At 38.8% G+C, this 12,507-nt stretch overlaps 1 protein-coding gene across 3 annotated transcripts in view; it reads left to right on the top strand.

The window, feature by feature from the left end:
* doc2b (double C2-like domains, beta) overlaps positions 1-12,507 on the top strand; it is a 394,892-nt gene that overhangs the window by 60,734 nt on the left and 321,651 nt on the right. The window lies entirely within an intron of this gene.

The raw sequence follows: 12,507 nt of genomic DNA, 5'->3' as shown, positions 1-12,507 counted from the left end.
TCATCACAAGCATGACTTGAGGCAACATACAGTGTCTCGGCGCAGCGCCACCTACTGGTCCGGAGATACGAAAAATTGCTATTTTTGCTTATAACTTCTGAACTGTTTGTCCAAAAATCATAAAAGTGGTCTCGTTACATTCAGGACGGCATGCCGAGTCGTCTGATATTCAATTTTACCATATCGGCCATTTTGGCTGTCGGCCATTTTGAATTTTGTCAAAAAATGCTATATTTTACAAATGCATTAGTATATTGTTACTAAACTCGGTATGTGACTTCCATGCTATGCCCTGAAGGTACTCAAAAAGTTTTAGGGCAGTGCCACCTTGTGGTCAAAAGATATAACAAACTTGACAAAAATGCTAATAACTTTTGATTAAATTAGCCTAGTATATTGAAACTGGTCATAATCGAGTCATTGGCTCATGCCGATTCAATTGCAACCTATGATGTCATTTTCGGTCATGATAATTTCCCCGCCATTTTTAATTTTCCAAAAAACCTACTTTTGCGAACTCGTCCTAGACGGTTTGTCCGATTTGCACAGAAATTGAACCATATCATCTTCAGACCATGCTGACAAAAAATCTTGCAAATCAAGTTGATTTGTCAAATCGTTTTCGAAAAACGCACACACAAATTTTGCGTAGCGGTTGCAAAAACACTCATAAGCCTATATCTCCACAACGCTTTATCGTATTCAAACCAATCTTGGTACATGTCATCACAAGCATGACCTGAGGCAACGTGCAGCGTTTCGGCGCAGCGCCACCTACTGGTCCGGAGTTACAAAAAATGGCTATTTTTGCTTATAACTTATGAACTGTTTGTCCAAAATTCATGTCTTCCGCACCATGCTTTGAAGGTACTCAAAAAGTTTTGGGGCAGTGCCACCTTGTGGTCAGAGGTTATAACAAAATTTACAAACATGCTAATAACTTTTGATTAAATTAGCCTAGTTTAATGAAACTGGTCATAATACAGTCATTGGCTCATGCCGAGAACATAGATACTAATTTTGCCATATTTGGTCAAACATCATGTCCTCAATGTTCTTATTTGATCAAAACCTACTTTTTCAAACTCATCCTAGACCGTTTGTCCAATTTCCACCAAAATCGAATCGTATCATCTTCAGACTGTGTCAACAAAAAGTTAGGAATTTTGCATCAATAGATGAAACCGTTTTTGTAAACCGCAGTGACGAAGTTGAGCCATGATGCCAAAATGACTCTTGAGGCTGTATCTCTGCAATGCTTTGACATATTGGCATCAAACTTTGCATGTGTCATTGTTCTCTTATTCTGACCACACCACATACATTTCGTAACTGTGCCACCTATTGGTCAAAAGTGATAAACCATTAACTTATATTATCAGTGACTCAATATATGATATTTCAGCCATTTTGCCTAATCTTCTTAAACTGTATAATTGTTCATTGCTGCAGTTGGTCTGACACTCTCAGACTACAATGCATTTTCAGCCTTTTGCCTAAAATCATCTTAAAACGTGATTAATTTCTCATTGCTGCAGTTGATCTGACACTGCCAGCCATTTTGGCATGTCTTGTCTTCTTCTTTGCGCTTGGCCCCGGTATTGCTGCTTGCAGCTATATTTATTATTCATCTTCTTCTTCTTCTTCCGCCACGAAGTCTATGGCAGCCCATAGAACCGTATGGTAAAAAGTTATGAAATTTGGCACACTAATAGAGGACAGTCTGAAATGTCACCATAGCAAATTTTGAGTCTCTAACTCAATCCCTCTAGCGCCACCATCAGTCCAAAATTAGACTCATGTTTATGCTAATAACTTTTGAACCATAAGGGCTAGAAACGAAATTCTTTTTCCCTCTGATTCCTTGGCTCAAGACAATTCGATTGCACCCTATGACGTCATTTTCCGTCATAATAATTTTCCCGCCATTTTTAATTAACCGAAAAACCTACTTTTGCGAACTCGTCCTAGACGGTTCATCCGATTTGCACGAAAATTGAACCAGATCATCTTCAGACCATGCTGACAAAAAATCTTGCAAATCAAGTTGATTCGTCAAATCATTTGCGATAAACGCGCAAACAAATTTTACGTAGCGGTTGCAAAAGCACTCTTAAGGCAATATCTCCGCAACGCTTTATCGTATTCAAACCAAACTTGGTACATGTCATCACAAGCATGACTTGAGGCAACATGCAGTGTCTCGGCGCAGCGCCACCTGCTGGTCCGGAGATACAAAAAATGGCTGTTTTTGCTTATAACTTTTGAACCGTTTGTCCAAAAATCATAAAAGTGGTCTCGTTAGATTCAGGACGGCATGCCAAGTCGTCTGATATTCAATTTTACCATATCGGCCATTTTGGCTGTCGGCCATTTTGAATTATGTGCTAAAATGCTATATTTTACAAATGCATTAGTGTATTGTTACTAAACTCGGTATGTGACTTCCACTCCATGCCCTGAAGGTACTCAAAAAGTTTTGGGGCAGTGCCACCTTGTGGTCAAAAGTTATAACAAACTTGACAAAAATGCTAATAACTTTTGATTTAATTAGCTTAGTATAATGAAACTGGTCATAATACATTCATTGGCTCATGCCGATTCAATTGCATCCTATGACGTCATTTTCGGTCATGATAATTTCCCCGCCATATTTAATTTTCCAAAAAACCTACTTTTGCGAACTCGTCCTAGACGGTTTGTCCGATTTGCACGAAAATTGAACCAGATCATCTTCAGACCATGCTGACAAAAAATCTTGCAAATCAAGTTGATTCGTCAAATCGTTTTTGATAAACGTGCACACAAATTTTACGTAGCGGTTGCAAAAACACTCATAAGGCTATATCTCCACAATGCTTTATCGTGTTCAATCCAAACTTGGTACATGTCATCACAAGCATGACTTGAGGCAACTTGCAGCGTTTCGGCGCAGCGCCACCTACTGGTCCGGAGATACAAAAAATGGCTATTTTTGCTTATAACTTTTGAACTGTTTGTCCAAAAATCATAAAAGTTGTCTCGTTAGATTCAGGACGGTATTCAGAGTTGTCTGATATTCAATTTTACCATATCGGCCATTTTGGCTCTCGGCCATTTTGAATTATGTGCTAAAATACTATATTTTACAAACGCATTAGTCTATCGTTACGAAACTTGGTATGGGTCTTCCGCACCATGCTTTGAAGGTACTCAAAAAGTTTTGGGGCAGTGCCACCTTGTGGTCAGAGGTTATAACAAAATTTACAAACATGCTAATAACTTTTGATTAAATTAGCCTAGTTTAATGAAACTGGTCATAATACATTTATTGGCTCATGCCGAGAACATAGATACTAATTTTGCCATATTTGGTCAAACATCCTGTCCTCAATGTTCTTATTTGATCAAAACCTACTTTTTCAAACTCATCCTAGACCGTTTGTCCAATTTCCACCAAAATCGAATCGTATCATCTTCAGACTATGTCAACAAAAAGTTAGGGATTTTGCATCAATAGATGAAACCGTTTTTGTAAACCGCAGTGACGAAGTTGAGCCATGATGCCAAAATGACTCTTGAGGCTGTATCTCTGCAATGCTTTGACATATTGGCATCAAACTTTGCATGTGTCATTGTTCCCTTATTCTGACTACACCACATCAATTTCGTAACTGTGCCACCTATTGGTCAAAAGTGATAAACCATTAACTTATATTATCAGTGACTCTATATATGATATTTCAGCCATTTTGCCTAATCTTCTTAAACTGTATAATTGTTAATTGTTGCAGTTGGTCTGACACTCTTAGACTACAATGCATTTTTCAGCCTTTTGCCTAAAATCATCTTAAAACGTGATTAATTGCTCATTGCTCCAGTTGATCTGACACTGCCAGCCATTTTGGCATGTCTTGTCTTCTTCTTTGCGCTTGGCCCCGGTATTGCTGCTTGTTAGGGGCCAAGCACCGAAGGTGCGAAGGCACCTATTGAAACCGTTCCCGTTCTTATTATTATTATTAGGGGCCAAGCACCGAAGGTGCGAAGGCACCTATTGAAACCGTTCCCGTTCTTATTATTATTAGGGGCCAAGCACCGAAGGTGCGGAGGCACCTATTGTAATCGTTAGATTTCTTATTATTATTATTATTATTATTATTATTCCGCCATGGAAGTCTATGGCAGCCCATAGAACCGCTTGCGGGAAAGTTGTGAAATTTGGTACACTGATAGAGGTTATTACCAATAGTACCCACACCAATTTTGGAGTCTCTAAATCAATCTCTCTAGCGCCACCACCTGTCCAAAGTTTGACTCATGTTTTTGCTAATAACTTTTGAACCATAAGGGCTAGAAACAAAATCTTTTTTTCTTTCGATTTATTGGTTTAAGCCAATTCGATCGCACCCTATGACGTCATTTACATCATTACAATGTTCCCGCCATTTTGAATTAACCGAAACCCAACTTTTTCGAACTCCTCCTAGGCCGTTGGTCCGATTTACACGAAAATTGAACCAGATCATCTCCAGACAGTGTTGACAAAAAAACATGGAATTCAAGTTGATTCGTTAAATCGTTTTTGATTTACACGCAAACAAATTTTACGTAATGCTTGAAAAAACACACTTAAGCCAATATCTCCGCAACGCTTTATCGTATTCAAACCAAACTTGGTACAAGTCATCACAAGCATGACTTGAGGCAACATGCAGCGTTTCGGCGCAGCGCCACCTACTGGTCCGGAGATACGAAAAATGGCTATTTTTGCTTATAACTTCTGAACTATTTGTCCAAAAATCATAAAAGTGATCTCGTTAGATTCAGGACGGCATGCCGAGTCGTCTGATATCCAATTTTACCATATCGGCCATTTTGACTGTCGGCCATTTTGAATTATGTTCTAAAATGCTGTATTTTATGAACGCATGAACGGATTTTTACGAAACTCGGTATGGGTCATCAGCACGATGTTCTGAAGTAGCCTGACAAGTTTCAAAACAGCGCCACCTAGTGGATAATTTTTTTTTTCAAACGCCTATTACTTTAAGTGGGGTTGACTTATTTTCATGGGACTAACTTTTTTTGTCTCCTGAATCCTTGCCAAGTCCAACGATACCAGACTTGCCAGGTTTCAGCGTATGGTTTGTGCAGCGCGGTAATTTAGCGCTTAAAAAACATTAGCTGATATCTTCGAAACCGCTAGTCCGATCGAGACGAAACGAGCGCCAGAAAATCGGAAACATAGGTCGATAGCTATACGTCAATGCCCAAATGTCAAAATATTGATAGTAAGGGGTAGTAAAATCCAATCAAAGTCAAGTGTCAGTCATTTTTTACATGTTTTTTCATATAAATGTCTATAACTCCAAAACGAAATGAGATATTTTCACCAAAATTGACACACACATGTATGGGCTCAATCCGATGACACATAAAAAAAATTGTAGGATTGTGCCTCTTGGTGGCGCTATAATAGAACAAAACATGACATTGGCACTGTACAACTCAATGTTTTAATGTGGTGTTTTAACGGTTTTGCTTCAAATGTCTTTACTCATTTTTTCAGTTGGTCTGCTGCTATCTTCCTTGTTTGCTTCTGTTGCGCTTGGCCCGTTAATGGCTGCTTGCAGCTATATTTATTCATCTTCTTCTTCTTCTTCTTCTTCCGCCACGAAGTCTATGGCAGCCCATAGAACCGTATGGTAAAAAGTTGTGAAATTTGGCACACTAATAGAGGACAGTCTGAAATATCACCGTAGCAAATTTGGAGTCTCAAACTCAATCCCTCTAGCGCCACCATCAGTCCAAAATTTGACTCATGTTTATGCTAATAACTTTTGAACCATAATGGCTAGAAACAAAATTATTGTTTCCTCTGATTCCTTGGCTCAAGACGATTCGATTGCACCCTATGACGTCATTTTCCGTCATAAAAATTTTCCCGCCATTTTGAATTTTCCGAAAAACCTACTTTTACGAACTCGTCCTAGACGGTTCATCCGATTTGCACGAAAATTGAACCAGATCATCTTCAGACCATGCTGACAAAAAATCTTGCAAATCAAGTTGATTCGCCAAATCATTTGCGATAAACGTGCAAACAAATTTTACGTAGCGGTTGCAAAAACACACTTAAGGCAATATCTCCACAACACTTTATCGTATTCAAACCAAACTTGGTACATGTCATCACAGGCATGACTTGAGGCAACATACAGCGTTTCGGCGCAGCGCCACCTACTGGTCCGGAGATACGAAAAATTGCTATTTTTGCTTATAACTTCTGAACTGTTTGTCCAAAAATCATAAAAGTGGTCTCGTTACATTCAGGACGGCATGCCGAGTCGTCTGATATTCAATTTTACGATATCGGCCATTTTGGCTGTCGGCCATTTTGAATTTTGTCAAAAAATGCTATATTTTACAAAAACATTAGTATATTGTTACTAAACTCGGTATGTTACTTCCATGCTATGCCCTGAAGGTACTCAAAAAGTTTTAGGACAGTGCCACCTTGTGGTCAAAAGATATAACAAACTTGAAAAAAATGCTAATAACTTTTGATTAAATTAGCCTAGTATATTGAAACTGGTCATAATAGAGTCATTGGCTCATGCCGATTCAATTGCAACCTATGATGTCATTTTCGGTCATGATAATTTCCCCGCCATTTTTAATTTTCCAAAAAACCTACTTTTGCGAACTCGTCCTAGACGGTTTGTCCGATTTGCACAGAAATTGAACCATATCATCTTCAGACCATGCTGACAAAAAATCTTGCAAATCAAGTTGATTTGTCAAATCGTTTTCGATAAACGCGCACACAAATTTTGCGTAGCGGTTGCAAAAACACTCATAAGCCTATATCTCCACAACGCTTTATCGTATTCAAACCAATCTTGGTAGATGTCATCACAAGCATGACCTGAGGCAAAATGCAGCGTTTAGGCGCAGCGCCACCTACTGGTCCGGAGATACAAAAAATGGCTATTTTTGCTTATAACTTTTGAACTGTTTGTCCAAAAATCATGTCTTCCGCACCATGCTTTGAAGGTACTCAAAACGTTTTGGGGCAGTGCCACCTTGTGGTCAGAGGTTATAACAAAATTTACAAACATGCTAATAACTTTTGATTAAATTAGCCTAGTTTAATGAAACTGGTCATAATACAGTCAATGGCTCATGCCGAGAACAGAGATACTAATTTCTCCATATTTGGTCAAACATCCTGTCCTCAATGTTCTTATTTGATCAAAACCTACTTTTTCAAACTCATCCTAGACCGTTTGTCCAATTTCCACCAAAATCGAATCGTATCATCTTCAGACTGTGTCAACAAAAAGTTAGGGATTTTGCATCAATAGATGAAACCGTTTTTGTAAACCGCAACGACGAAGTTGAGCCATTATGCCAAAATGACTCTTGAGGCTGTATCTCTGCAATGCTTTGACATATTGGCATCAAACTTTGCATGTGTCATTGTTCCCTTATTCTGACCACACCACATCAATTTCGTATCTGTGCCACCTATTGGTCAAAAGTGATAAACCATTAACTTACATTATCAGTGACTCAATATATGATATTTCAGCCATTTTGCCTAATCTTCTTAAACTGTATAATTGTTAATTGTTGCAGTTGGTCTGACACTCTCAGACTACAATGCATTTTCAGCCTTTTGCCTAAAATCATCTTAAAACGTGATTAATTGCTCATTGCTCCAGTTGATCTGACACTGCCAGCCATTTTGGCATGTCTTGTCTTCTTCTTTGCGCTTGGCCCCGGTATTGCTGCTTGCAGCTATATTTATTATTAGGGGCCAAGCACCGAAGGTGCGAAGGCACCTATTGAAACCGTTCCCGTTCTTATTATTATTATTCATCTTCTTCTTCTTCTTCTTCTTCTTCTTCTTCTTCTTCTTCTTCCGCCACGAAGTCTATGGCAGCCCATAGAACCGTATGGTAAAAAGTTGTGAAATTTGGCACACTAATAGAGGACAGTCTGAAATGTCACCGTAGCAAATTTGGAGTCTCAAACTCAATCCCTCTAGCGCCACCATCAGTCCAAAATTTGACTCATGTTTATGCTAATAACTTTTGAACCATAAGGGCTAGAAACAAAATTCTTTTTTCCTCTGATTCCTTGGCTCAAGACGATTCCATTGCACCATATGACGTCATTTTCCGTCATAAAAATTTTCCCGCCATTTTGAATTTTCCGAAAAACCTACTTTTACGAACTCGTCCTAGACGGTTCATCCGATTTGCACGAAAATTGAACCAGATCATCTTCAGACCATGCTGACAAAAAATCTTGCAAATCAAGTTGATTCGTCAAATCATTTGCGATAAACGCGCAAACAAATTTTACGTGGCGGTTGCAAAAACACTCTTAAGGCAATATCTCCGCAACGCTTTATCGTATTCAAACCAAACTTGGTACATGTCATCACAAGCATGACTTGAGGCAACATACAGCGTTTCGGCGCAGCGCCACCTACTGGTCCGGAGATACGAAAAATTGCAATTTTTGCTTATAACTTCTGAACTGTTTGTCCAAAAATCATAAAAGTGGTCTCGTTACATTCAGGACGGCATGCCGAGTCGTCTGATATTCAATTTTACCATATCGGCCATTTTGGCTGTCGGCCATTTTGAATTTTGTCAAAAAATGCTATATTTTACAAATGCATTAGTATATTGTTACTAAACTCGGTATGTGACTTCCTTGCTATGCCCTGAAGGTACTCAAAAAGTTTTAGGGCAGTGCCACCTTGTGGTCAAAAGATATAACAAACTTGACAAAAATGCTAATAACTTTTGATTAAATTAGCCTAGTATATTGAAACTGGTCATAATAGAGTCATTGGCTCATGCCGATTCAATTGCAACCTATGATGTCATTTTCGGTCATGATAATTTCCCGCCCATTTTTAATTTTCCAAAAAACCTACTTTTACGAACTCGTCCTAGACGGTTTGTCCGATTTGCACGAAAATTGAACCAGATCATCTTCAGACCATGCTGACAAAAAATCTTGCAAATCAAGTTGATTTGTCAAATCGTTTTCGATAAACGCGCACACAAATTTTGCGTAGCGGTTTAAAAAAACACTCATAAGCCTATATCTCCACAACGCTTTATCGTATTCAAACCAATTTTGGTATATGTCATCACAAGCATGACCTGAAGCAACATGCAGCGTTTCGGCGCAGCGCCACCTACTGGTCCGGAGATACAAAAAATGGCTTTTTTTGCTTATAACTTTTGAACTGTTTGTCCAAAAATCATGTCTTCCGCACCATGCTTTGAAGGTACTCAAAACGTTTTGGGGCAGTGCCACCTTGTGGTCAGAGGTTATAACAAAATTTACAAACATGCTAATAACTTTTGATTAAATTAGCCTAGTTTAATGAAACTGGTCATAATACAGTCATTGGCTCATGCCGAGAACAGAGATACTAATTTTTCCATATTTGGTCAAACATCCTGTCCTCAATGTTCTTATTTGATCAAAACCTACTTTTTCAAACTCATCCTAGACCGTTTGTCCAATTTCCACCAAAATCGAATCGTATCATCTTCAGACTGTGTCAACAAAAAGTTAGGGATTTTGCATCAATAGATGAAACCGTTTTTGTAAACCGCAGCAACGAAGTTGAGCCATTATGCCAAAATTACTCTTGAGGCTGTATCTCTGCAATGCTTTGACATATTGGCATCAAACTTTGCATGTGTCATTGTTCCCTTATTCTGACCACACCACATCAATTTCGTATCTGTGCCACCTATTGATCAAAAGTGATAAACCATTAACTTACATTATCAGTGACTCAATATATGATATTTCAGCCATTTTGCCTAATCTTCTTAAACTGTATAATTGTTAATTGTTGCAGTTGGTCTGACACTCTCAGACTACAATGCATTTTCAGCCTTTTGCGTAAAATCATCTTAAAACGTGATTAATTGCTCATTGCTCCAGTTGATCTGACACTGCCAGCCATTTTGGCATGTATTGTCTTCTTCTTTGCGCTTGGCCCCGGTATTGCTGCTTGCAGCTATATTTATTATTATTATTATTATTATTATTATTATTATTATTCCGCCATGGAAGTCTATGGCAGCCCATAGAACCGCTTGCGGGAAAGTTGTGAAATTTGGTACACTGATAGAGGTTATTACAAATAGTACCCACACCAATTTTGGAGTCTCTAAATCAATCTCTCTAGCGCCACCACCTGTCCAAAGTTTGACTCATGTTTTTGCTAATAACTTTTGAACCATAAGGGCTAGAAACAAAATCTTTTTTTCTTTCGATTTATTGGTTTAAGCCGATTCGATCGCACCCTATGACGTCATTTACATCATTACAATGTTCCCGCCATTTTGAATTAACCGAAACCCAACTTTTTCGAACTCCTCCTAGGCCGTTGGTCCGATTTACACGAAAATTGAACCAGATCATCTCCAGACAGTGTTGACAAAAAAACATGGAATTCAAGTTGATTCGTTAAATCGTTTTTGATTTACACGCAAACAAATTTTACGTAATGCTTGAAAAAACACACTTAAGCCAATATCTCCGCAACGCTTTATCGTATTCAAACCAAACTTGGTACAAGTCATCACAAGCATGACTTGAGGCAACATGCAGCGTTTCGGCGCAGCGCCACCTACTGGTCCGGAGATACGAAAAATGGCTATTTTTGCTTATAACTTCTGAACTATTTGTCCAAAAATCATAAAAGTGATCTCGTTAGATTCAGGACGGCATGCCGAGTCGTCTGATATCCAATTTTACCATATCGGCCATTTTGACTGTCGGCCATTTTGAATTATGTTCTAAAATGCTGTATTTTATGAACGCATGAACGGATTTTTACGAAACTCGGTATGGGTCATCAGCACGATGTTCTGAAGTAGCCTGACAAGTTTCAAAACAGCGCCACCTAGTGGATAATTTTTTTTTTCAAACGCCTATAACTTTAAGTGGGGTTGACTTATTTTCATGGGACTAACTTTTTTTGTCTCCTGAATCCTTGCCAAGTCCAACGATACCAGACTTGCCAGGTTTCAGCGTATGGTTTGTGCAGCGCGGTAATTTAGCGCTTAAAAAACATTAGCTGATATCTTCGAAACCGCTAGTCCGATCGAGACGAAACGAGCGCCAGAAAATCGGAAACATAGGTCGATAGCTATACGTCAATGCCCAAATGTCAAAATATTGATAGTAAGGGGTAGTGAAATCCAATCAAAGTCAAGTGTCAGTCATTTTTTACATGTTTTTTCATATAAATGTCTATAACTCCAAAACGAAATGAGATATTTTCACCAAAATTGACACACACATGTATGGGCTCAATCCGATGACACATAAAAAAAATTGTAGGATTGTGCCTCTTGGTGGCGCTATAATAGAACAAAACATGACATTGGCACTGTACAACTCAATGTTTTAATGTGGTGTTTTAACGGTTTTGCTTCAAATGTCTTTACTCATTTTTTCAGTTGGTCTGCTGCTATCTTCCTTGTTTGCTTCTGTTGCGCTTGGCCCCGTTAATGGCTGCTTGCAGCTATATTTATTATTATTATTATTACCTTCCCTCCATCCGTCCACCATAAAATATATGGGAAGTGTTTTCTTCCCCACTTTAAAAATAGAAAAAAATGATATCATCAATAGTCATGATTAGGTGATTAGCTGTATTTTTTTTTTCTTTTTCTCATGCTGTCTATCCCAAATTGAACATAATCGCAACTTGGGACTCATTGATTTTGCATACTGTATATGTTTTTTTATTTAATTGTAGGGTTGGGCATCGAGAACCGGTTCCAACTTGGAACCGTTTAAAAAATAACGATGCCATCGGAATCGTTTCGAAATTTTGATTTCGATTTCGATCATCGGTTCCAAACGCGCAAGTTTTCGGAAGTGCTTGCCGCGCCCGTTATGTTGCAGCCATGGAGCACGGTAAGCGGCGCTCAAAAGTGTGGCTTTATTTCACTTTTTTAAAAAAAGCCTGGGTCGGCACAGTGCAACACATAAGACAAACTTATTTCTTGCACGGGAGGATGCACTACAAATATGTGGTGTATAAATTAACGAGTGTATCGTGTTTGAAGTGCTGCGCAGGTCTGTCCTCCTCGGGCAACCCTGCGCTAACCAACGTTATTAAAGGGATAGTTCCCCACGCGCATTTGAACAACAGCTGGGTGAGTAAAAGATGGCTTTATTTTCATTTCAGGGTGAACTAACATTATCCCACCTCGTCATAATCAGGCAAGTGATTGTAGTGTAATAACAAAGCCCTTGACCAAATTGCGAATTGTGGTGAACAACAACGTTACTGAAATTATTTTTCCCCCCTCGTAGATAAATGTAGCTATATGCAAATTGCCCACGCTAGTAGCAGTCCTAAAATGACTGCTGTTAATGCTATTGTTAAACCGGGACTCGTGTGAGACTCCATTCACCTTTGCAGCAAAGCAAGTGAAAATGCCAGCGGAGAAAGTCCCAAAACTA

This window comes from Gobio gobio, assembly GCF_949357685.1.
Source record: "Gobio gobio genome assembly, chromosome: 4".
NCBI lineage: Eukaryota > Metazoa > Chordata > Actinopteri > Cypriniformes > Gobionidae > Gobio > Gobio gobio.
This window is presented reverse-complemented; position numbering and strand designations above follow the sequence as displayed.